At 51.5% G+C, this 25,362-nt stretch overlaps 1 protein-coding gene across 2 annotated transcripts in view; it reads left to right on the top strand.

The window, feature by feature from the left end:
• LOC125950994 (connectin-like) overlaps nt 1-25,362 on the top strand; it is a 95,174-nt gene that overhangs the window by 57,792 nt on the left and 12,020 nt on the right. The window contains exons 1-2 of one of the 2 annotated variants that reach the window (XM_049679455.1): nt 8,272-8,794; nt 20,742-20,788. The gene's annotated coding sequence lies outside the window, so the exon portion shown is untranslated. Of the gene's footprint in view, nt 1-8,271; nt 8,795-20,741; nt 20,789-25,362 lie in introns of those variants that run through there. The other variant, XM_049679454.1, reaches the window with a different exon arrangement.

Raw genomic sequence — 25,362 nt, 5'->3', positions numbered from 1 at the left:
GAATAGGGAGTGAAGGGACTAGAACCACCCTCTGACGAATTTCAGGCGTTAGGCCATGAATTTGGCTGCTGATCCCGGTGCTCCAGGACGCGTTCCCGGCTGCCTAATGGAGTGTCTTTATTCAATTTACACAAATGCTCTCCATCTTGTCGCTAAATCCTTTAAAATTGCTCCCCAAATTCCCATTCCTCTTCCTCGAACGCTCTAAGAAGTTGTGGGCTTCTGGGCGTGGAAACAAAGCACCGAAGCGGTTACGACACGCGGTCGGTCGTCGGCAATTGCGAGTTTACTTCAAAATTAAAATATTCCGCATTTTAAGCTCCGTAACGAGTGCGAGAACACCGACAGGAACCGACACTGTTTACGACACAAAACGCGCCATCAAACGCAAAGCGTGCCCGCCCGTTTGGCTTTAAAATTTGAAATATTGCTCCTTTTCCCCTCCACACACACACACACACCAGCGCACACACAGGACCTAGAAGCGGCTGGCCACCGTCATCCGAGTCATGAACAGGTTCCTTGCGGCCATGAAATGCACCCATCAATCGGGATCGGCCGTAACTCCGACGTTTATGTACCCATCCTTAGAGGCCCCGAGGAAAGGAGGACCAGAGTGTGATTTAAAATTGTTTATAGACCGCACCATAAACCAACGTCCCAAGCAATACAACAAGCAGCAACCGTTCCCGAAGGGACCTTCCTTCCGATGTGCAAAACCGCGCGTGTTCCTCCGGGTTGGGAACACAACAGCGGCCAGCGGCAATGGGACGCGTGAAACGATGAAACACAAGGCATAAGGAACCATCCAGAAGAAGAGAAGGGGTTTGCATAGTAGTAAAAAGAACCAGAAACAAGACGATGGATGTTGCGAAGCAAAAGCAAACGGAACCGGATCGTTCAACATGTTTGATTTACCGGCATCATTTTACGGACACGGCACGGCACGGCATTCCGGATTCAAATCGAGGAGAAGATCAGGTGTAGACGTACCCGGGTTAGTGCCGAGCAGGTCGCAGGTCAGCTTCCAGCCCTCGGAGTCGAGAATACAAACAGCAGCGATGGAACTACATTTGTTTCTCGTCGTCGTCGTCGTCGTCGCAGCGGCCACCGGTAGCGACATGATGTTACTTTCTGCTTTCACTCTCCCTCGTACGCTCGACGTATTGCGACCAGCTTACGGGATAACATCCTTTACAGGGATGTTCCCTTTACCTACACACTCTCTCTCTCTTCGTGTCCTTTGTTCTGGTTGATGGATTTTGGACAGCATTTTGGCATACGAATCCCGGGATGGCTCGGGATCGAGATCCAGGTTGGCGTTGGGCCAGGCCAGACCAGGCCAGGCTAGGGTCTGCTGCTGCTGCTGCTGCTGCTGCTGTCCGGCTGACCTTCCGGGGGACGCTTTCGGCTTTTGTGAGTCAATCGAATCTCGGCATCCATCCACGCGTTACTAACGGTGAGGGTTCTTCAGGTGGGCGAGGTGTCTACCTGGTCCGTGATGCTTGTCGTTTGCGATTTGCCGTTTGAGTTACGTCTGGTCTCGGTCCCAGTCCCGGTCCCGCTTTGGACTCTGCCTTCTGTAAACGGCAGGTAGTGAAGGAAGAAGAACCTCTTCGTTTGCATGTCTGCAGCAATAAATCTTTTAAGGGTGTCCTCGGGTCATCCTTCTACTCCTCCTCCTCCTCCTCCTCCTCCTCCTCCTCCTCCTCCTCCTACGCCAGTACCAAAGGCAAACGGAAAAGGACAGAATCCAGTCGAAGGTCGAAGTCAGGTGAACCGGGAAGGATGGTAGTAGCCCCGTCGTGTTTACCAAACCAACCATGATGAACCACCGTACGACTCTTGTCTGCGTTGCTGCGTGTAGAAGTAGAATGGAAAATGGCGACAGACAACAACCAAAGAAAAAAAAACAGGAACAGAAGGGAAGAAGAAAACACTCTCGGCATCAGCATACACCCTTCTGGAAAGGTGCTAACCACCGTCCTCCTCCTTCTCCTCCTTCTTCTTCTTCTCGGGTCAAATGTGTCAAACTCTCTGATCCCGACACACACACACACACACACACACAGAACTTAAAAGGGAAGTAGCCCGAACTGCGAGCCAGCCATAACGCAGGGAGAGGTGCTTAAGGAACTCCGCGGTGCCCGAAAGTCAAACATAATCCCACCCTGCCTGGCCTCGCCTCGCCTCGCTAGCACAGCTAATGATTTGTCACTATCTCGAGGGACCACGGAGCAGCAGCAGCACCCGGCCCCGGTCCCTGAAGGAAGGTTCAAAGGCTCGCGCTGGTGGATTGCGTTTATTAACTCCCTTCAGAGAACATATTTTTATGACGGCGACACACACAGAGACGTAGTAGGCGAGAAAAAGAGAGAATGGAGAAGGGAGTTTGGTTTATTGATTTTTGGTCAGATTGAGGCCCTTTTGGGCATCGCAGGAAGAAAGTTGAACAAAGGAGGAAAGTGGAAGAAAAAAAAACACAAACGCTCCAATCCCCTCTTGGCCGTTTTTATATCTTCAGGCTCATTGATCCGGTATCTCTGCGATGCGCCGATAGATGATGGCGCCGGTCTGGGGGAACGGTATGGGAAAAGGGAAGGGGACAGATCGGGTGCGGTTTAATTAAATCCAACTGGCAGGCTAGCTCACTGGTTGGCTGGCTGGCTGGTCGGTCCTCGTCGTAAGTTGATTGCTTGTTGCCGCGCTCTCTAAAATGGCTATCAAATTAACACTGACAGCTGGATTAATGATGCCGCATTGTTCCGAGAGCCATTCCGGGGCCAACTCGACACTGCAGTCCGCCCCCTTCTCCCCGGTCTATTCCCCCGAGGGAGACTAGCCGAGGTTGTGATGCAGATCATCGGATCGGAGTCGAGGAAGCTCAGTGGAGGAGGAACAGGAGGCACACAAATCAATCAAGCAATTGGCAACGAAATTCGCCATCGACGGAAGCATGACGCGACATCGACATCGAATGCCAATTCGATAGACTCGAAGCTCGAGCCTCGGTCCGCATTTTGATTGGCATATGACAGGCGTCCCACTGGTGCGCGTGTGTGTGTGTGTGTGTGTGTGTGTGGAGTGCGGTGCGGTACCGGTGCACCGGTTCTCGGCTCACAATCTCAAGTACAGTAGAACTGCTGCGCGGGGCTGGCATGGCTGTACATATCAGCCACCGATGCTTGTCACCGATATGCTGCCGAGTAGTGGTTCGATGTTGTAACATAAAACCGTATCGCGTCGAGTGCGGCGGTGGTGAAGAACGACGAAGCTATCCGCTATTTGCCTGCGACAAGAACTGCGTGGTTCGTGCAGCTCCAAATCGGTGCTCTTCTCTCTCTGTATCTCTCTCTATCGGTCCTTATCTGTTTGCTTTCCCCCAATTACACGGGATAAATTCTCATAATTCAACTCCCACCAGCAATTCCGGGCAACACGCAATGCCCGCAGCAGCAGCAGCAGCAGCAGCAGCGTGCAGCATCACCGAGAGCATGAAAGAACCCGGGGGGAACACACAATGCACTCATAATTCATTATCAATTAACGCGGAAAATCATTTACATATGTTCGAGAGTGGCGCGATGCAGTGCATCCGGGACCAGACCGCGTTGATGCGTCGTCGTGGTTCCCTCCTCTCTTGTCTGGTGACGGAGGGACGGGGACCTGCTGTCGGTCACGCACCACGATGGATGACAGTTGTTGGGTGGGAGGGGATGGTGCATCACGCGCGCAGCACAGTGAGAATGGCGCTTCATTTAGAACCTGATGTTTTGAACCAAACGTTTAGACCTTACTTTGAATCACGTAGTAGGCCACTAAACAGTTTCTGTTCGGTTCGAAGTTTTGTCCACCGTCACCACTCCCATTGTGCGCCAATGACGTAATGATGGTTTGAAGTCCCTCGAGTGGAATTTCGGAGAAAACCGCCGTTACGCATCGTTGCTGCTGCTGCTGCTGCTGCTTTTGGTTGCATCCGTGGCTGGCGTCGCGGCACGCAACGACAAACTTGCTGCACGCCAGCGCACCCTCCCCTTTGTCGCCCTCTCTACCAGCATCCAAATCAGTGTTAATTTCAATTAATCCCTGCCAAACAGCCGGCAACACTGACCAGCACCAGCAGCATAGAGCATAGAGCAGCAGCAGCAGCAGCAGCAGCGTTACGCAGTGAAGCGTGCAGTGCTTGTTGCCCGCCAGCCCGCAGCTTTGACAAATCATTCAAATGGAACACACAGAGACAGACGCCTCGGCGGGTTGCCCGTCGTTGCCCGTCTAGTCGTCGTCACCCAACCCAAAACCGAACTGAACGCGTCCGTTGTTACGCTTTCCCAATTTTCCCGCTGACCAGCTGACCAGTGCAGAGGAGGAGAAGGGAGCCTGGGGACGCCTGGATCTCGGTAACACTCCAGTAATTAGTTCAGTCGACTAATTTCACGCTTCATTTGAAGATTAGGCGCAGCATCAACAGCCACAGTACGGTTCCGTTATATGAACGGCCTCACTGCGTCAACAAGGCGTCAACATGGATGACACACACACACACACGGCACGAGAGCATGGAGCGGAGCGGAAACTTGGGGCAATAAAATTATGAACCTCCCGAGGGCAGTCGCGCGCACAATAATGCTAACCGATTGTTAAGCACCAGACTAAACGGGCCACCATGGACGTCTTGGGAGAAGCTCTAAATCTTCGTCCCTCACCAGAAGATCCAGAGATTGCCACCAGCGAGACCGTGGCATGCTACGATTGACATTCCATCGTTCGATTGTCACACTGTCGCAGAGAAGTCGTGGCCAGACCCAGAGCAGAGCAGAGCAAACGGCGTTGCCAAAAAGCAATAATTGATAATTTGTCAACGTCGAGTGGGACGTCGTTGCTGCCACGGGTCAACGGAACCATAAAGCTATGACTTTGTCGCCCAGCTCGTCTTCTTCTACCTCTTCTTGTGGTCCCTCTTAACGGGGGAGACGAAGAATCGGACCAAAAGAGGGCAAAACTTCATAAAACCACAATCTAAGAACGATGCTCCGAGATTCCAAGCTTGTTAGAAATTATTAGTTTCCCCTCCCCCCCTTTGCCACCATTCTTAAACTTCCCCATCTCTCTTCCTCGATGCCACCACCAAACAACCGCCGGTCGATAGTCGTCTGCCTGCAATGCTTAAATGGTCCTAGCAGAACCACACGAACCGGCACCGGGGAATGCTTCGGTTTTTGGGAAGAGCCATTTTGAAGTGGATTCCTGTTCGCTCTTCGTAGGTTCGCCCTGGCCACCCGGGAGCACAACGTTGGAGCAGGCGTGGAATTAAATTTCCACTGCAACGGAATTGATCGTCGTACGAATTCTCGGCAGCGATTGCAGCAGCAGCAGCAGCAGCAGAGGAATGAGGAGTAGAGTGGATGTCACACAGGTACATACGAAGATGGCAGGTTTTAAATTGAAACAGTTTTCGTGGGAAAACCGGCAACGATGCTCCGGAATCTTCGGCAGAAGGAAAAGGTGACGGAAAAGAAGCTCGAAAGCGAGTCGCTGAGACACATACAGCTCCGGTTGGATCCCCGTATGTGTCAGGTTCTTCATTAGATCGCAATGAAGCGAAGAGTATTATTAATTATCTACTTGTGCTTGTGGCCATGCGGCCGGCCTCCCCCTCCTCCGATAGCATTAGAACCGGGAACGGCGAGAGTGGCAGCTGGTTTTGTATGTAGCTTAGTTGATTAAATTATTTCATTTCGAGGCTGCAACCATGCAGCCCAACCCCGTGGGGACGTGATTGGAAGAGGCGTCCGACCCCGTCCTCAAGGGTCTCATGTCTTTTCAATTCCTACTACCAGCGAAGCACTGCAACTGACTGGCATCGCTAGAAATGCTGGCTTTAAGCCGGAGTAAGACTCAAGTAATGCGACGCGACGGAAGAACTCGACGTATTGACCAACGGACACACCATTCCTATTCGCTGCGGCGATCAGGATGCTCAGGATGAGATGAAAAATTCAAAGACCGACGATGCTGTGGCAGCACACAAGGTCTTGTGTGCTACCTGCGCGCTGCCCTCAAAGAAGGATACACAGGAAAAAGGGGACGCCATCTTCGGTCATTCCGCGCGCGCGAGTAAAGTGTAGTTTTGGTAACTTCAAAATGGTTACGTGTTAGTTGTGGCGCGAGCTCGTCCCCCGGTCTGGCTTGGCTTGGTAAACTAACCACAACACACACACACACAAGCACACGCACACAAACTCCAGGAAAGTCTGGGGTTTTCATCTCCTTGATCTGGTTGATCTTTTACCTCGGTGCTGCTCGAGCAGTTGCACGACGACGAGCCTACCAGAGGACTGGTGATGTGATGATGATGCTGCTGGTGCTGGTGGTGGTGTGTATGCTGACTGGCTGACCTCGACACCGTTGTGGTCGGCCAACAGCCAACAACGCCAAACAGCAGGAGCATTTTACCTGACATCCCAGCTTCGAGCTTTCAGGTGTTCCCGGAATCACAAGCATCGACGCAAAGATAAGGGGACACGTCGCCCACAAAGCGAACCTTGCTGCTGCTGTGTCTGCGTCTCTGACTGTTTGTCTGTATGTGTGTGTACGGCAGTGTATGTGTGCTGATGGCGTGTGGTGACGGTTGTTCTGGAGTTGGAACCTGTCTTTCGCGTTAATTTCGGGCTGTTCTGGGCACTGCTATCGGTGCTCTCCTCCGGACGCAGAAGAACGTCGTCGTAATGAACACCAGAAGGACAACGCACACACACACACACACACACACACACACACGTTCAGGCACAGGCACACAGCATACCTGGGGTACTGTGCTTGGCACCGTTTAAGGCAAGCAAAGTTAACGTCTCGCCCAGACAACGTACAAAGGACGATGATGTTATCGAGCATTTCGTTTTTTCCTTCGCTTTAACGGAATGAGCCATTCTCTCGGGCCCGCCCGGTGTTCTCCAACCTGGCCAACTTCACAACTTTTGCGCCGCGTTTTTTTATTTTATCAACTGCAAATGGCAGTAAAAGTAGCAGGGCACTCATGTTCCGTAATAATTCTGCTCGAAATGATAGTCAAATCAAATCAAATTATGTTCGCGCGAGTGACACCGACCGACGGTGCATGGGGAGGTGGGTGAGGGGGGAAGTGCCATTTTGCGCTGGTGGAACGCACCAGCACGGGTAGGTTATTTTTGGAAGCTGCTTCTATTTAAAAAATGCGAAGTTAAAATGGCAAATTACGGCTTTTAAAAATACTTCAAATGAACTTGAATGGAATGGAAAAGGTTGGTTGAAAGGCATCCAGTGGGATCTTAACTGAACCGCTATAAATAGCATCATGGCATCCTGCGGGCCCAGTGTAACAAAAAAAAAAAACAACTGCTCTTCTGTCTGTCTGTCTACTTTGCTTTGTTCGTCCTTCGTGATGGTCGTTTGAGGAGGTAAAGAAAAGGAAGATCACCAAACAACAGGCCCTCGGCATTGCATCCAGCATAAAAGTGCGAAACATTTAAGCACCATCCTCCACGGGCCACGTTCCCCCGATGGATCCCCAGCGGATCAGGTAGTCCATGAGTTTTGAAAATTCCAACCGTGGCGGCTGCACCGATCACCTGAAGCATAATACCAAAAGCAGGCCCAGCAGCAGAAATCAAGAAGAAGCGGGAAAATGAATGAAAGCAACCCCGCTAGGAAGGGCCGGCGAGGACAAGGCGATCCTAGAGGCAGTGTCCATATAATTGAGAGAATATGCTGCCTAGAGCATAGAAGAGAGCGACCGAGGCTGAGAGCGAGAGCGAACCGTAGAAACTGTGCTCTTTCAAATACGAGAATGAAATCGAAAACCCAAAACATTGCGCACCGACCAACGGGAGCGAGCGAAATGACATCAGAGCATGCGGGAGCAGGACGGAGCGACCGGTGCTGGTGGTGGTGCTTTCACTCTCTCGCGCGAGAAAATGTCTCCTCCGACTAGCCAACAAGCAGCAGGAGCAGCAGCAGCAGCAGCATCGCAGCATGCCTCTGGTCGGTCCTCGCGGAAGTCTCTTAGAAGCACCCGACGAGGAAGGATTGCCGACGTTGTTGCTGCTGCGTGTGCGTGCGCGTAAGAAGGTGAAGGCGACGGGTTTTCGTGTGTTTTTTTTACGCGCCATACCATTACCATTGTGATCGAAGCGCGGACTTCGCGGACCTGCTGTTGGAGTACTGCTACGTTGGGGGTGAAAAACGAGGTGTTGCCGGTGAGCTTCTACCAAGGAGTAGCAAAAGGAGCGGGAGTGGAGGTCCCTGAAGAGTGTGTGTGTGTGTGTGTGCGTTAGCTGGAAGGTTAGCGACCTGGAAGTGGAAGGTGGAGTAGTGCGCCGTTCGCGTTGAAACAATAATCGTCATTCGGTTGCGTGTTTTACAACTGGCGCTATGGCTACTATTTGATTGCTCCTTGGAACAAAACAACTGGCGGCTGTGTTTGTGATAGCGCTGCAAAAGCGGAATTGACGTAGTAACAGGTTCCTCAAGCATTTGTGTGCGAGTGTATATTTTTTTTTTGTTTTTGGTCAGTGAAAAGAGGTTTGTGAAACGTTACACCGCGTCTCCGGGTCGTCGTAAGCGTCTACCCAAATCACGCAAGTGAGAAAGGAAGTTTTTCCGTCGCCAGACACCACCGTAGTAACCCGCCGAACCGGTTAGAGCTAGAGGATAATTGAAGGATTAGAAAAATCGATCACGACCAGAGGGCGACGTCCCCGGGAGGTGCTCGGAAGACCTTCCGCTCGATCCTAGCTATTGCCCCCAGCCAAAAGAAAAGGTAAACACACCGCACACAAACCTCCTTTTTAGCTTTAAGTTCTTTAAAACCGGGCAGGACAGTGACGGAATGCTGATACTAACCCCCGGGGAATTTTTGGTTCGATCAAAGTGATCCGGCGTTACGAGGAACAGCTTCCCCGGGCGAAGCCTTCTTGATTAGCATCGACAACGCGGTGCGCGGTAGAAACTCGATGAAATGCATCACAGTCAAACCTCTCACCCAGTAATTTATGTTACGCGCTCCCATCAAACCGCGGATTACCGGGCGATTACCACCGGCATAATGCTGCTGCAAACCTGTCTATCAGTATCAGGGGTTGAGTGACACGCAAACGTATTTTAAAATTCAATTTTCACATTAGAGGACCCCCCGTTTTTGCCGTTGGGAGTCTATTGGAGGGAGAAAAAAAAACCCAACACCAACAAAATGGGATCCAGCTAATTAAATTGAATATTAAATTAAACTCTCCGCTCAATTCGCTGCTGCTGATGCTGCTGGTCACCGCTCGTAATCTCGTTTGCTGGCGCCATTTTCTGCGTCAACTTTAATCAGAATCCAGCGTCCACCATTATGCTGCTGCTGTTGCTACGTTGCTACGTTGCTCATTAAAGTAATCGTAATCCATAAATTGTGAAAACTTTTTCCCCAGATATGGTCGCCCTTAGGTCTCTAGAACGACGATAAAAGTTCGTCCGCGTGTGTGTGTCTGTGATTGGCTTCTGGACGTTGCGCGCAGTCCGCGCGGTAAGATGATCGCCGGTTGCAATGCTGGCTGCTATAGTTTCTCTGCAGTTCTCCTCCGTGGTGGAAGGACGGAACAAAGCACAACCGCGATGGCGATGCAATCTGCCGCGTACTCCCCGATCAAACACCGTGGAACCATAAATACTGCACCAATGCCCTTCCTCTCTCCAGCTCGCTTTCTTTTTTATGCACCCCGGTGCACTCGGCTTCCCTCGAGGCTTCCCGGTGGGGTCATTGCAATAAAATTATGTTCTGCTCAATTCCCATTTCCATGTGCGATGCAGCAACGCAGCAGCAGCATCTGGTGCTGCAACAGCTTATCGCCTCATGGCCGAGCGCACGTGCCCTCGGCCAATGTGTGGAGTGCAGCACCCGGATTGCACTGGAGTAGACGAGTCGAGCTCTGGTCTCCATGTGTGTGTGTGCGCGCACAGTTGATGCAGTAATAATGAATAATTTAGTCGACCAAAGTCCTACAGCAGGCGGGAAGTTACGCCGAGCGGTGGGTAATTATCATGGTGCATCATCAGTTGTACAGTCACACACACACAGACACACACACACGCACAGACACACACACAGGCACAAAAGAAAGAGCGGCGAAATGGCAAAGACAGTTGGCACAAGATGCGAGACATCAGCATTCCAGCATGTTCCTTCTTGCAAACGGTTCCTTCTGATAAGCATCTTGGTACCGAGTTGGTTCTATCTTTAGAACAGTACTTCAGAGAGCAAGACCAAGATGTATGTGTGTCGTCACGGCCCGTACGCATTCCGCAATTGAAGCAAATGTGAGCTGTGAGCGGCTCGGTTAATCCATCATAATGTTCGTATTTGTGGCACGAATTTTCCTCGGAAAACACTCGGGAGTGGCAGGCAGGCTGCCATTCCCGGTAATTGTTGAGCGATGGGAAGGTGACGAACCACGTGTGAGAGAGATCGCATCGCATCGAAACACACACGCGCCGCGAAGGCACTTTTGCGAATTTCCCGCGGGAATATATCGCACGCTGCTCGCAGCAAGAAGGGGAAGAGCTCCACTGATGATTCTTCTCTTTAACTTCCACAACAAACAACGGGACTTTCGATCCACGGATTCAAAGTTGCGACCATACAAAATGGCCTTCCGCCATTCCGGTTTGGGGGGGAGGAGAAATCGGCTGGAAAACCCATTTGCAGCATGACCACATTCAATTCCAGGCAACTCTCTGGTATCACTAACCGGCTCCGAAAACGAAACCGAAACCGAAACCGAACCGAAACGTGTCTCACTCCGGACACTCCGTGCAGTGCAGTCCAGGGACCTCTTTAATGTGCGGCTTTTCCGGCATGGCGGTGGTAGTGGTGGTGGTGGCAAATACGTACACGAACGGACGGACGGACGAACCGACGGTGGTATGTACGCTTTGGAACCAGGACGGAACCAAAACAGCGTCAGTTGATTCCGTGGCGTGCCAGAGTCCACCGTTGACCGTTCAAATATTTGTGCCAGCGGGGGTGGTGGACGGGGAGGTGGGGATAATGGGGTTCCCGGTGCTCTGACTGTGGTCACGATCCCGGAGCAGCATATAGGAGGATGAGCCAACCCCTCGGATGCGCCCTCGGTGCCGAGGCTCCCCCATGACTTCCATTTATAAATGGCTATGTTTTTCCAGTAACATAAATAGTGAAAATAATAATAATAAACACATGCCGGCACGCACGCACGGACGCACGTCACGTGAGGGTGCGCACCCTGTCTCTCTCACCCTTCACGTTTTATGTTTGTGTTGGTGAAATGGAGGGTAGGGGGTGCGTGGCACAACCAGATTATAAAATGCTACATTTTCCACACAACATTTAACCGCGAGCTGGCTCTCGATCGACTCTGCGCTGCGCTGCGCGTTGCGCTGTGTGCGTCGTGGTGGCTTCTCTCCTGGTGGTGGCCGAGGCAGCATAAAACCGCCATTGCGTGTTTGAGCATTTGCTCGGGAAAAACAAAACCGGGAACCGGCAACCGAGCTAAATCAATTCCACTCCCAAAACAGCAGCAGCAGCACAACTGGGGAGAATTTCCCGCAAATATGCGAGACCGAAGAGAGGAGTACCTGCCATTCCTCCCCCCCAAAAACTAAAAGTCGTTTTCCACATTATTTTCCAAGGGACGAAAAGGCGAAAAAGGAAAGAGGTGCATTGTCGTAGCTGCAGCTAGCTCGCACACAGACACACCACATATGCACCAGATGCACCGTTTGTTTATGCTACGCTGCACCGCGTTGCATTTGATGCCGGTTTGACGTGTTGTGGTGCTGCATTCGATGCATCCCCCACCAGACGGCGTCGACGTCAAGTCGATCTATTGGTTCTGGTGTTGTTCCAGTGAAAATCCGAAGGGTGAAAAGCCCCACGGACACAATTGACGAGGGAAACGCTGACGAGGATGAAGAAATAAACAAATCTTCCCCGTCACACCGTTTCCATGACGCCGACTGTTCTGCTCTCGGAGTTGTTTGGAGTCGGAAAATCGGAAGAAACGACAACGAGAAGCGTTACCCATTCCTTCGAAACCAAAAAAAGGAGAAAAAAACGAAACCAAAATCGTTACCAAAAACACACACACACACATTGCGAGGACATTGTTCTCAAATCCTCCATGCGCCGCTCGAGCTGCCAATTGCGAACGATCGTTCCCCGGCGGCCATCCGGCGGGAGGGTTGTTAATGACGTCAATTTTCACCATCCTGCCTGCCAACCCCACGCCAGTACTCGTGGAAATCGGTTCAGTGGAAAAGGCTTTATGCTTTCAACGATACCCCCAATCGTGAATGGTGAATATATCGGGGGAAAAACAAGGCATCCGGAACCTCCTCGACAATGACCGGAACCGGGCCGGGCTGGGCTGGTTGCAGAAGGTGCTAGTGGGGGTGGGGGTGGCCCGGCGCGAACCGGAAGCCCACAATAAATCCGCCGATTAATCGAGCGCATATTTTACGCGTCGTCAACTACTCCCTCCGGGACTGGACGCTTCCTGGTGGCTGGCGCTGTTTAGCCGGCATCGTGTGTGTGTGTTCGTCCGCGTGTGTTTATGTTGGGTCAACCGATGGAAGGGGTGCGGCGGGCGGGGGTGCGTTGTTTAATTTTCAGTTCTTTTTAATGTTTCAATGTTTTGGTTACGCTCGATCAGTGGCGGGTCCATTCCACGGACCGCACCTTCCTCCTAAAGGGGGACGAGGGTGAGATTCAGGAGGTGGGTTGGGGGTGGCTTTCACGCAGCACCACCACCAACAACAGGCTCATTGTTTTGGTACGCAATGCGTGCGTGCGCGTGTATTTCGATTTTTTAACTTTTCGTCCGGTCCGGACCAACGTTTCCCTCCTCCCCTTCACCAACAGATTCCGATTTTATGCGCCAGCACCGCCACCACCGGGGGGTTGGTGGTGGTTCCCTTGTTTTAACTGGTCCAACCCTCATTTCCGTAACCCCGGCGTTGGCGTTGGCGATCGGTGATGCGGCCTCCGCGGTACCGCAGGTTCAATTGTTTCAATTACAAATGTTTATGGGACCCCCGATGGCAGTAAAAACAACGGTTTTGTGCGTTGCGCCTGGTGCGTGGTACGCAGCATAAAATGCAGTTTATGGTAGTGGGCTGGCCCCGGGAAGGAGGAAGCATAACACATCGCTTCGGTACATCGCTAGCCAGCGAGCCAGCCAGCCAGCGAGCATGGAAAATCAAAACATCGTGCCAACGAAATATGTCACTCGAAAGGCCCCCTTACTCCCACTCCCTCACGCCTGTTGGTCAGAGCGATTGTTGTGGTTTAATGGATTGTGACCACCGTTTCGGGGAAAATTGCCTTACTCTGTGTGTGCGTAGAGGGTGGCTGCCCCCGACTCCAGAGAAAGGTTTCGGTGGACGAAGTTTACAAAAAGCGCGAGGTTGGAGTATTAAACGGTTTCTGTTTGAACGACGACTTTACGACGACATCGATCGTGCCCCGAATTTGATGTAACAGCTTGTTTCGTTTGATGCTGATGATGATGATGATGCGGATAATGATGAAGCTGGTTAGCGTGGACACCGAGGGGGGGGAAGAAGGTTAATCATGATTTACGTTCCAACTGAATGCACCTCGAAAGAGGGAACGCGAGAAGAAACATCATCATCGATGCCCTGATTTGATGATGGATCGTTGGAGTTTCGGGTTCACTTCCGCGTCTCTGATTGATCATCTCTCGAGGATTCTTCCTCCTTCGAGTCGGAGAGAGAGAGAGCGAGAGCCATTTTAATTAGGTGAGTCAGCATGACTTCGACTCGATTCCCGGCCCCGGGCTTCCGGGACTTTAAGGCCTCGGACATGCCCGGGATTGCGTGTGACGCGCCACCATTTTGTGCAATCACGCATGACGTAGGCTTGATAGGGAGAGAAGAGAGGGGGGTCCCGGAACGCCGGCATTCAACGCATGACTGCACCGGTAAACAATTAACCACGAGCGAAGGGAAGGGAGAGAGAAGCGACCGTTGGTTAACTATTAATAATTATAAATAATGAAAACCAAACACAATCCTGGCTGGTCGACTGGCTGATTGTTGTTGGTGTTGGTGTGTGCCGCACGATTGTGTGTTCGAGCCCTGGTGTGCCCTGTTTTCCAAGAGCCATCTCCCTAGGAACCAGCATCCTTGGCGTTCCTATCGATGGCGGGAGCTGACTACTGACGCCATCCACTCAAACCCCCTTTTCGAATTGAAGGCCATCCGTGGGCCATCGGTGGTGACGTCAGGGCGTAGGGCATTCCCGCGGTGTCCAAGGTTTTCGACCGGAAAAAAAAACTAACAAAAAAAAATGGCGCCGCCCGCCGCCGCGGTCTCTATTGTAATGATGGATCTCGTCATCAAATTGCGGGTTGGCGGACGGAATCGGTTAATTTATGCATCGCCCTCCCGCTCTAGCGTGTGTGTGTGTGTGTGTTTGGCCTTGATGTTGTGGCCCCCTTCACCGTTTGGAGCACGGAAGGCAGCCCGTAGTCGCGTGCAGCATGCATGCGGCCAAATGTCATGTTCTCTGCCAGAGCCCATTAGCACCCCCTTGACGAGCTGACGACGACGACGACGACGATTCCGGGCCCACTGCTCGCGTGTGTGTGTGTGTGTCACGCCAGACCCTGGCCAGGTCCTGGCTGATGTGGCGACAAAGGCGTGCAGGCGGATGGCAATCAACACGTTCGCCTTGCTCCAACACGTGTGTGTGTTTGTGCGTGCGTTGTAGGCAGGATATCAAACACTAGGCATCAAACACTAGAGAGACGACCCCCATGGTCGGGGATGGTTTGCTCATTTCTTTGTTGCATGTCGACATGAGGCGAATGGCGCAATCAGGCGCTTGGTGGCATGTTTGGCCCTCGAATGGCGCACGAATTGGTGGTGCGGTACAGTAGGCGGAAAGGGGGGGGGGGGGGGAGGGGGAGAGGTACAGCGCGCCCGCCCGGTAGAACACGCCCGTTGATGCGCTCGTTACAATTAAATGCAATTCTCGCGGTTCGAAAATGAATCTCGGTCTGTTTACCCGACGTGTCGTTTGGTACTTGCTGCTGGTAATGTTGTTCCGGTTCGGCAACACATTGGGGGTTGATGGCAAATAAGCGATTGTCATTATGGAGTGACAACCGACAAAATACATCATTAAATGTGGACGAAAGCGTCACGCGTGACGTTGGGTGTTTGAAGCTTCTGGTGTGGAGAGAATGAGAAAGAGGGAGTGGTACGTGATCGTTGATCGTTTCGCGTGCATTACACAGCGGTCAATCGATTGACACGTAGCGGTACCACTCACTGGCGAGCGGTCACCACAATTGTACCTGATGAGTTGTGTTTGAAATGGCTTTTCTCGAAATCGATTGCCTGTTATTTGTGTGAGTGTATTGCGCTGTAATGAAACGATGCCCAACAGAGTTACCTCCTGTAAAGTATTTCTAACCATTTTCTACTCCTAAAACATCGAATAGCAATTAATACCCTTTGTAGATTATCGTAAACTCTCGACCTCACGTATCGGTTAAAGTGTCACAACATTCTGGAGAACTCCTTCCAGTCATTACCTTCCAGAACTGATCGGTTGCTCCAGCTGACACCATCGACACCCGGGCGCAGTTCATTATCGCAGGTGTAACACGTACTACCACAAATACTACTACTCGTACTATTACACTATCAACACACCACCTCCTCCAGTTGCCACCCAACAGCGCAACCAGGGGAGGAGGGGGCATTAAAGGTGACGCCTAACCTGACACTTTGCCTCTGAACGTCGCGACGCCCGCGTGTCAAATCGTGTTTGACATTTGCCCGCACGCGCGCGCAGAAGGGATAAGAGGAATAGCGGCGGGGTTATGTGGGGCTTCAGCCGGATTCTAATGAAGCGCCAGAAGACACACACACACACACGGATTTACCACGGGCCCCGAGAACTCGCCGATCAGCGAGCGTGACGCTAATGATGACAGCCGGTGGCATTATCCAATGGCGGTTCAGAACCTTCAATCGATGATTCCTCGCCTAACTCCGCAATAGTTTGCTTAAGTCTCACCACCGCCATGTTTTCCGCACTTTTATGCCTCTAGAGAGAGAGAGGTTTGAGTTCTTCCGAACGCAGCGAAGGACTCTTAAGACCGCGAAGGACTTACTCCTGCCTGCGATGATGATAGCGGCTTGTCACTCGTCGCGATGTCGTTGTAACGATTCGATTCTGATGATGATCTGATCCGATGAAACAATCTGCCAATTGACGTGAATGGGGTGGGCGGTGTGTGTGTGTGTGTGTGTGTGTGTGAGCGGATCCGTGGGAAGCGATACCAGAGGGGCGTTCCGGATCCGGAAACTCTGGCGCGCGCGCGAAAACAATCGATCGATAGCTGTTCCGGGGTATATTCCACTTCCTGTTGTTGTTTTGAGGAAGGTTGTAAGTGGCTTAGGGGTGGAGAAAAGGGGGTGATAAAGGTTTAGGAGAGGGAAGGAGAATGTGGAATGCGAGATGCAAACATTTTGATAAGATGTTATCTGCTTGCTATTCCTCCAGCCGCCCTCAGCATCGGATCAGGATCTGAAGTGCTTGTTTGCTTGTGTTGTTTGTGGCCGCGTGTAAGCGTGTAATCAGCCGTAATATCGTGCCCCGAGTGCACGCGTGTGTGTGTGTGTGTGTGTGGGTATCATCGATGCTAATGAATGATTATTGCAATTTCGAGCGGCCACTAATTGGCGCCCTTTTGCGGGCTGCCGATTACATGCCGATGCTTATTAGTGGTTCCTGGGAATTGAGAAGGGGATTCTCGGTTCTCGGGTTCGCTTCGAATGCCACGCTAACTGTTCAAAATGTTCCAAATTAATCGCTCAAAAGGGTAAGCACCACAAGCAGCACCAGCAACAGTCGACACCATCGTCGTCATCTATTCGGTTACCATTCGGTAGAAATTCGATTTTTATATCCCTCATCTTGACGTGTCGTTTCCCACCGAATGACGGCCCATTTCCTCCGGCAAATCATTTCCATTACGCACCCAGGGGCCCTGCAGGGCACCTGGCACAACGCCCGAAACCGTATAAAATCGCTTGATCCCGCGAAAGGCCGCCGCTCGCTCAGAAGGTGCCCGCGATTCGTTTTTCCGGCTTCGATCGATTCTCTGCACCCAGCACACCGGCACTCCACTGCCCGGTCTTAGTCTAATCCGATAAATGAGATTGTAAGAGTGGCGCGGGGCGGTCCCAACGGTTAAGTACCCGGGCGTGCACCGCGGCCGCCGCCGCCGCCGAGTATCGATGCCGCCCCGGGACAGAACGGGATTTGATTGTCGCACAACGTGACGTGACCGCCTAAAGCTTGTCTCGCATTCCCACCGTAACGCACTGCAAAGCAGGGCCATCGCAAATGGAATTAAATGAAGAGAAAAGGGGCAGAGAGAGAGAGAGAGAGCGCGAGACAAGGAGGAAGAGTGAATGAAGATCTTAAAGACAAGACTTTCCGCCTTTGCCTGAAACATTAAACGTTAATCGAAGCATTAAAAACGAGAGACCATGCACACCATATGGCCAACGGGAATCTCGTCTCGCCCCCGGGCGCGTAGAAGCTCTGTTCCGGAGCTGGATGTTCTGGATAAATTGACGGCTGGAGCGATGATCGATTTTCTTCGAACGGAAGCAACGGCGGTTCCCATGACCCGTAAACTCGACGTCGACCTATGGGGTTTTTTGGTAGGATCCATCCCACCAGGAGAAGAAGCAGATCCCTTGCTCGACACACGATGTTCTAAGGGTTCTTCTCCAGGGCCAGTACTGCAGCTCCTGCTTCAGGCCCGAAGTCCTGAATGCGAGAAGTGGAGAGCGGAGAAGCAAACAAGCGCATCTCATATTTCCCGGGGGCCGTTTTTCGGACAACGGTCCTCTACTGTCGTCCAGGTGGTCTCTGTCCAGCTGCTGCTGCTCCTGTTGTTTGGTGACATTAAAGATTAACCGACGGTGGTGCCACTCGAAAGGTGTTGGACTTCCTTTTTCACGTATTTACCGAGGGCACCGAGTGGTGGGGCTTCCTGTTGCTGCTGTTACTGCTGTTGCTGCTGTTGCTGCTGTTGCTGGTACCGGAGGTCCAGTTGTTGCATCTGGATCGCCTGGGACCTTTCACGCGCGCGAGAGCTGCCCGCGCGGCTGCGAAATATTTAATGACCCCGCACATGACGTGACGAGCATATGACACAAGGCCTGTGCTGACCACTTGCTGGGACCTCTTAACCTACTAACTCTCATGCATGCACGAGGGAATTCCAGTTGGTTGTTCGCTGGTGTGTGTGTGTGTGTGTGTGTAGGACAGCACAGAAAAGGGCCAGGTCCTGGACTGTGATTCTACGAGCTCATCTTCGTTGAACACCTTCAACCGGAATCCATCCATCTCAGACACACACACACACACACACCGGTCCCACAGGTAGTAGCGGTGACCTTTAAGCGACGTGAGCGGTTGCCAAGTGAATCTTGCTTTCCTCTTGTAGCTCTTCTGGGCACATGTAATGCATGGAACAGGATTTATGGAGACGATTTCCTGGTAGTAGTGCTCTATCATTGCTGCAGCACTTCTCAGTATCACTGGAGCTTCTCGAAAGATGTCGACGCAGAGTGAGAATGTCACTGCGAGGATGTTCTGTAATCGTTTTGTGACATCCTTCGCGTTAGAAGGACATTCGAACGAATTCTGTCGCTTACGGCAGAAGTGGCTTCTTGGAATGTTCCAAATTTGCTTCTCGTTTTAAAAGAGGTAGAAATGTGTAGTCGAGAGCAATAAGAGCATCCCTTTTGCTGAGCATTGTTTTGCGAGATTCATTTAACAGGGGAGGGTTTTTTTTTCCTTATTTTATGGAAACACCTCTTGAAAATGGCGCTGGCATCTCATCATCATCATCATCACACACTAAAACCTGGTAAGACGAACCTCACCGTGTTCCGTTACACACACACACACACACAGAGCAGAGCGCACGACGTGTCGACCTGCTCACCGGAACATTTCTGGCTCCATTTTCAAACGCCAAGATGAAAGCTGCACCCCGGTTTTTGGTGCTCAGGACCATTTCCACGGAATTTCTCCGAATTAGGGAGCTCGGAACCGGCGCCTAAAGACCCGGCTGGCACGTTCTCACTTACTCGCCCTTTTTTCCCCCTTGTTCGACTTTTCCCGGAGATTCTATTCTTTGAGAAATTTTTTTTTGGTTTTTTTGGCTTTGTTGAATCCGTAAGGGGGAAGATATAAATCAAAGGCACCAAACACACACACATACACACGCGCGGAGCAGTCGGAATCGGAGAACGGGAACACCGATAAAAGCATTCAAATTCATGCAACTGGATGCTCCGCTTCCGACATTCCATTCCGAAGAGAAGAAGGGATCCGTTTGAAGCAACCAACGGCGAGTGGAGGGTTGTCTTCGATCTCTGGCTCTGGCTCCGGGCCGGGCAGAACGCCAGAAGGCAATATCATCATATCCTCTCCATTTACAGCACACCGGGCAGAGGGGAGGGGAGGACTCTGTTTAATAAGATTTCAATTCCGGAGATCCGGAAACAAACCTAATCAACGCGGGCTTAACGGGCCCCGCTAAAAAGGCGACAACATGATGACGAAGAGAGCAGAGCAGAGGGAGAGAGAGAGCGAAAACTGAGGACTAATGCCCGGAGGCGCGTCGTGTGACAATCCGTTCGGTGCGCGGCGGGTACGCTTACATATGTTTTGATGTGCCTCCGGCTCGTTAATGGATGTGAAACGCCGACGAGCCCCTCGATTGTTGCTGTGTGTGCGCTGTTGTGACATCGACAGAATTGTGCCCCGTGGCGTGTGGCACAATGACACGAGGAGCACTCTTCTCGGTACGGATAATGGCGCAGAATGATGCCTCCGGGCATCACTTGTAGCTGTCAGTTTGGATTAAATTTTCGAGACAATTCCCGATTCGATTGCCGCAGGCTCACACATCAACATCCGTTCCTCTCGTTGGGGACACAATATGCAACTGAGTGAGAAAGTGATTTGCATCGTCGTCGTCGTCGTTAGTGTCATCGGTAAGATCGCGTGAATACATTTCGCGAATCTTCATCCCCAGCAGACGTCCGGGAGCGCACTTTGGGGGGATTTTGGGGCCGCGCGAAATCTAGGGCGCGAAGACGGAAGACACGAGGCAGCCGTAAGTCAACATTAGACGTAATTAAACCCATCGGAACCGAACCGAAGGTTGAATTGATACAAATTCATGCGTCGGTTTGGGGTTTTTGGGGTGGAGGAGCAATTTAATTACTGGCATTTGCTGGCCCTTCTCCCTCCCCCCCCACCAGAAATGCTCGGTCTGTTTGCATTGCCAGGTGCTAGGCTGGTGAATAATTGAGCCCAGGTAGAAGCCAGTAATTAGGCGAACTTTGATGTACGCCTCACGCATCATATCGATACACACTATCGCGTGCGTGTGTGTGTGTGTGTGTGTGTGGTGCTCTATTGTGTACGCCAGTTAAATATACATTAGGCTAATGATAGTCACGCGTTAATCGATCGTAGCACATGACGCCCATCGAACTGCAGCTCACTTTCATTATCCTCCGTTGGCATTTCGATGTCCAATAAGGGAGGGAATATTTTTTCGGTAAAATCCATCCATTCGGTGCATTAATTCTGATTCCTTTTCTCTCTTCCTTTACAGGATAATCGTAATTGAAACACACCAAACGTTCGCGCTTCTAAGCAAAGGTAAGTCGCCAAATAAACTTAAACGCTCCTCAACGTTAAGGTAGCTGCTTCCGCGAAAAATGCGCCTTTCCCAGGGCGTTTGGAAGGGAAGGGGGAAGGAAAGTAGGGAGTGGGGTGCTAAATTTCGCGCCCTACCTGTGCAAACCGAAGACAGTGCCAGTGTCAAAGGACTTCAATGTTAAATTATTTTATTTATTGCACCATTTGGCTTTGTGTCGAGGCGCCGCCACCCCCACCACCACCATCCCCGGAAAAGTCTCCACGGATTCATTATTCGTGTCTTCGACACGTGGTTCCCCACGCGGAGACCAGGGCGGCCATGGTCATGGTCGTTGCGGGACGTTGCTTATTATTCTCTTTATGTACCTTCCATAACATTTTACAACAAAACCGCCGCCGCCGTCGTCGTCGTTGTCGTTGGTGCCGGTGACGTGCGTTCAGGACACGTTCGACAGCCGCCAGACGTCTTATGCTTTTGCGTGTGGCTGTTACGACCACGGCTACGGCTGCTGTTGACAGAGTGATATTTAAACGGTGCGCCGTGCTTGTTGGCGGTGATTCATTTGGTGGTCCATAATTTCCACGGCTTCATTAAGCCCAAAACATCGCCGAGACGGCAATGGGGGGAGACACTTTTTGGCCGGGTCGGGGAGGAGGATGTTTGGAACCAGACCACAGACAGAGCACAGCGGCCGGGGTGCAGACCAATGCGAGAGGGCGTAGAGTCAATTGCTTTCGGTATTCGCTATCTGTCGGAGACAATTTACGATGGCGCGAGGGAGGAGCGTTGTGCGTGGGTGGCCATCTCTGGTTTTTTTAATACAACTTCTTCTCTCAACATGGCCGCGGCCCCGGTGTAGGTCTCTGGGAAGCGTGCAGTGGAGTCGATAAGGAAATTGGAAAATTAAAATAAAAGAAAACAAGAAACCTCATCCCCGGGGTGCAAACATAAATTGAAATCCTCGAGGTGCTGCTGCTGCTATTGCTCGCCGGTCAAGGATAAATTGGCGAATTGGCTCCATTCCCCTGCCTAAAGACAAATTAAAGTAAAGTATGGCGGCACCGACGTGCAGGCAGCAGCAGCATTTAAAAGGTGACCTATGAAGAAGGTGACTGCCATTGTTGTTGCCGCGTGTCTTGTGTGCAATCTCATCTCGTCACCAATTCTTGGAGCCTTTCACCGATTGAGAGGTAGTGAGAGGTAATGGGGCCAGAGGAAGGGGAAGGAGGACCCCGGGGCAAATCGAGTAGTCGGCTTGTCAGTACAATTAATTAATCGACAAACGACAGTAGCAGCAGCAGCATCAGCATCGAATATGCTTCTCCCTCGCAGCTCCAGGAACACAATCACCTGCGGTCGTCATGCGTTGATGGCAAGGCAGACACACGTTCCCGTTCGTTAGCACAACAACAACTGTGGCCTCTCCGGAGCATAACGAGCATGCCGAGCATACGGTTTGCGTCACTCTACGGCACACAACAATAAAAGGCCGGATGCCGGCCAGTGTGGTGTGCCAGTCGAGTGAATTCGATTTGCCGGTGACCGGACCGGGAAGAGGACCCGTACAGAGAAGGACACACCCGGGGCTGACTCAGACATTAAATGATGATCGCTCAATTAAAATGCAAATTCAACTGCAACAGCACGCACTTCATTAACAATTGAATTGAAGACGATGGCCACGATGTCTCAACGTCGAAGACATTCTCCGTGCGCGCGTCGTGACATTTTGCACTACTCCTTTTTATTGTCGTCAGCTCGTCCATGTGTGTGTTTGGAGTCCCTTAAGTACCGTCGACGAGGACGAATGAAGACATCGCCTGAAGGTGTCTGTGAATCAGCAAAACGGCCATCGTCGTAACATACATTTCGTTAAAACATTGACAGCATTACATTCTCAGGTCAATGGGCTTCAGGAGTGTCCGAACATCGTTATCGGATGACCACGCCGACCACTGACCCTACTGTCTGTCTCTCTCCCTCACATACATTTATAACATCGTCCTCCGGGGCCGTTATCTGCCGCAATCATTCGTCCGGTGTTTGCGGGTCATCGACGTCCTCCGTCCATCCATGTTCCATCCATCATACGAACCCCATAATCGCTTCATATACATCATCATTTGCGCTCTCGGCACTTGATATGCCGCCCAACGCCGATGTTCCGATATCCTTGTCCATCCCCTTCTGGAGTGGTGTCGATGTTTATGTGTGTGTGTGTGTGTGTGTGTGTGTGTGTGTGTGTGCTGTAAGCTTAATCGAATGAAATAAAAATAAATAAACAATCGCCCCGTTAACACGCTGTGTGCTGCCTTGAGGGTAGTGGTAAGACGCACTGGAACACGGAGGAGGACTGCTTTACGATGTGTGTGTGTATATGTTCAGCGTATCTCTCTACGGATGCTCCTCCGGGAAGAGGCTCCTCGAGGTTCTTGTGAGCTACGTTGTACGTCAGGACACCTTTAAGACAGCCGCGTTACGCCTCGGCTGATCTATTGCTTTTTCCCTTCGGCGGAAAAACTGTAAACAAGGCCGATGATGACGCGCTCCGTCCAATGCCCGTTAAAGCATACCGTGATGAAGGCCTCCACCGGGGGTGGGCCAGATCCGGATCCTTAAAGTCTTCTGGCTCGAGCAGAAATTAAGGAATCGAATGCCCGCCTTGCCTTTAGAAGAAAGAAGCGGACACGCATAGTATCTCTCTCTATTTTTCTCTCTCTCTCGCTCTTTCTCTCTCTGCTCAATCTTCTTAAAAGCATCATAAGAGATGAGTAGCGCCTGCAGCCGAACGCCGGTCTCGCACGTTACCGAGATTATTGGAATCGGTCACCGCCGGTCGGTGGCGCTCCTCCATTTATGATCCGAGATCCGGGCTCCCTCTCGTCCGTCGTCTTACCGTCTTCTTGCGGTGGCTGCTGCTGGGCGGTGGAGTGCAGATGCCAGCCCTGCCGGAGGATACGACATCGAGCAATCTTCAAAGAATTTTCCTCTGGCCAGTGGCTGTTTCTCGATTGAAATTGTTGCCGCTGTTGCTGCTGCCAGGACGCGGAACGCGCGATTTCTGCTCGCTTTATTTGTTTCCCCAGGAGGAGTGTTCGTCCTCATCGTCGTCCTCGTCGTCATCGTCATGTTATTGGAACAGTTGCGCTCTGTGGAAGCATCCTACGCGAGGCGCGCGCGCGCGCGCTCTCGAGCGTCAATTCCATGAATTTAATCTACTTTCGAGCAGCGCAGCGAATCCTCCAGCAGCAGCAGCAGCAGCAGCAGCGAGCTGCAGCGAACTGTGTAGACGACCACCGCCAACGGCCGAGAAGCCATTGATGCGAATGATTTGATTCCTCCGGTCGTGCTGCCTCCGATGCTGCCTCCACTGCTGCTGCTGCCATCTTAAGTTAATGCCATAATTTATAACATCCCAATATAATAACGACGCGGACAACGATGGATGGCAGGATGAAAGCCAAAGACGACGTGCTCTTGGTTCGTGGGGTAACTGCAGGGACGTAACCATTACGTTTCGAAAGGTGGAAGAGAAGGGGAGGGAGAGGAACAAATACAACAAAGATTACCTTACACACACACACACACCCTCGGTCTGGCGGCCACGGACCTCTCAAGGTTTCATGTTACGAGCGATTCGAGTTATTGAATTCTCTCCAAAACCCCAATTCATCTGTTCGAACGGGAGACGGGGGAATGAGGGTGGCGGCCCCTAGTTTGCTGGCATGTCATTGTGTCCAGCGACACAACATAATGTGTGTTTTTTTTATGAAATCCTCGAAACGGTTTGGGGTTCAAGCTTAAGCGTCAATGCGCGCGCGTCCAATAACCGAGAGGTGTACAAGGTTCGTTCTGCGGTTTCATAGAAATGCATCAAATCGGGTTTTGTGGTCGTCATCGCATCGCCCTCGTGGCAAGTGCACCTTTTCTCCCCCTCCACACTCGAGGGTCGCGCCACACTGTCTGTTGATGTGGAGGTTGATGGAAGCATCCCATCAATCCGATCCCCGTGGCTCATATTACGGTTGAGCGCTCGAGTCGATATCGTATTACCGCCTTTAGCCGGTGACGATGATGCGTGGTGAGCGGTTGTTTTGTATGTCCGTACCCCCAAACACACACACACACGCACAAAAGATGGTCGTTACCAGTCGTCGCTGGACGAAATTCTTCGAAGATTGAGATGTGGTTTCGCTTGTTCGGTTCCAAATGCAACCGAAGGGAAAAGGTTGATGAACTATTGATGTGGGGGGATGCTCTACCTGCTCTAATCCATCGAAACGCGAATGATTGATTATTGTCTGTAGATGCAATGTAATGGAAATGGTTTCTAAGCTGACCAATCGCACACTCTGTAAAGTTCTCCCCCCATAGACGTTCATTTAATCCATCAGATTTTATTTGTTTGCCGAAAAGCAGTACGTATTACATCGACAGCTCGAGCATCGACGAAAATTGAGACGGACCACAATTCTTATGTTCAAACTGAACGTTAATGTGTCTAGACATGATGTGGAATGACGTACTCCGAGTATGATGGATAAAATGAACGTCTATGGGATGTGCTTAACAA

The sequence above is a fragment of the Anopheles darlingi genome, chromosome 2 (genome assembly GCF_943734745.1).
Source record: "Anopheles darlingi chromosome 2, idAnoDarlMG_H_01, whole genome shotgun sequence".
Lineage (NCBI taxonomy): Eukaryota > Metazoa > Arthropoda > Insecta > Diptera > Culicidae > Anopheles > Anopheles darlingi.
This window is presented reverse-complemented; position numbering and strand designations above follow the sequence as displayed.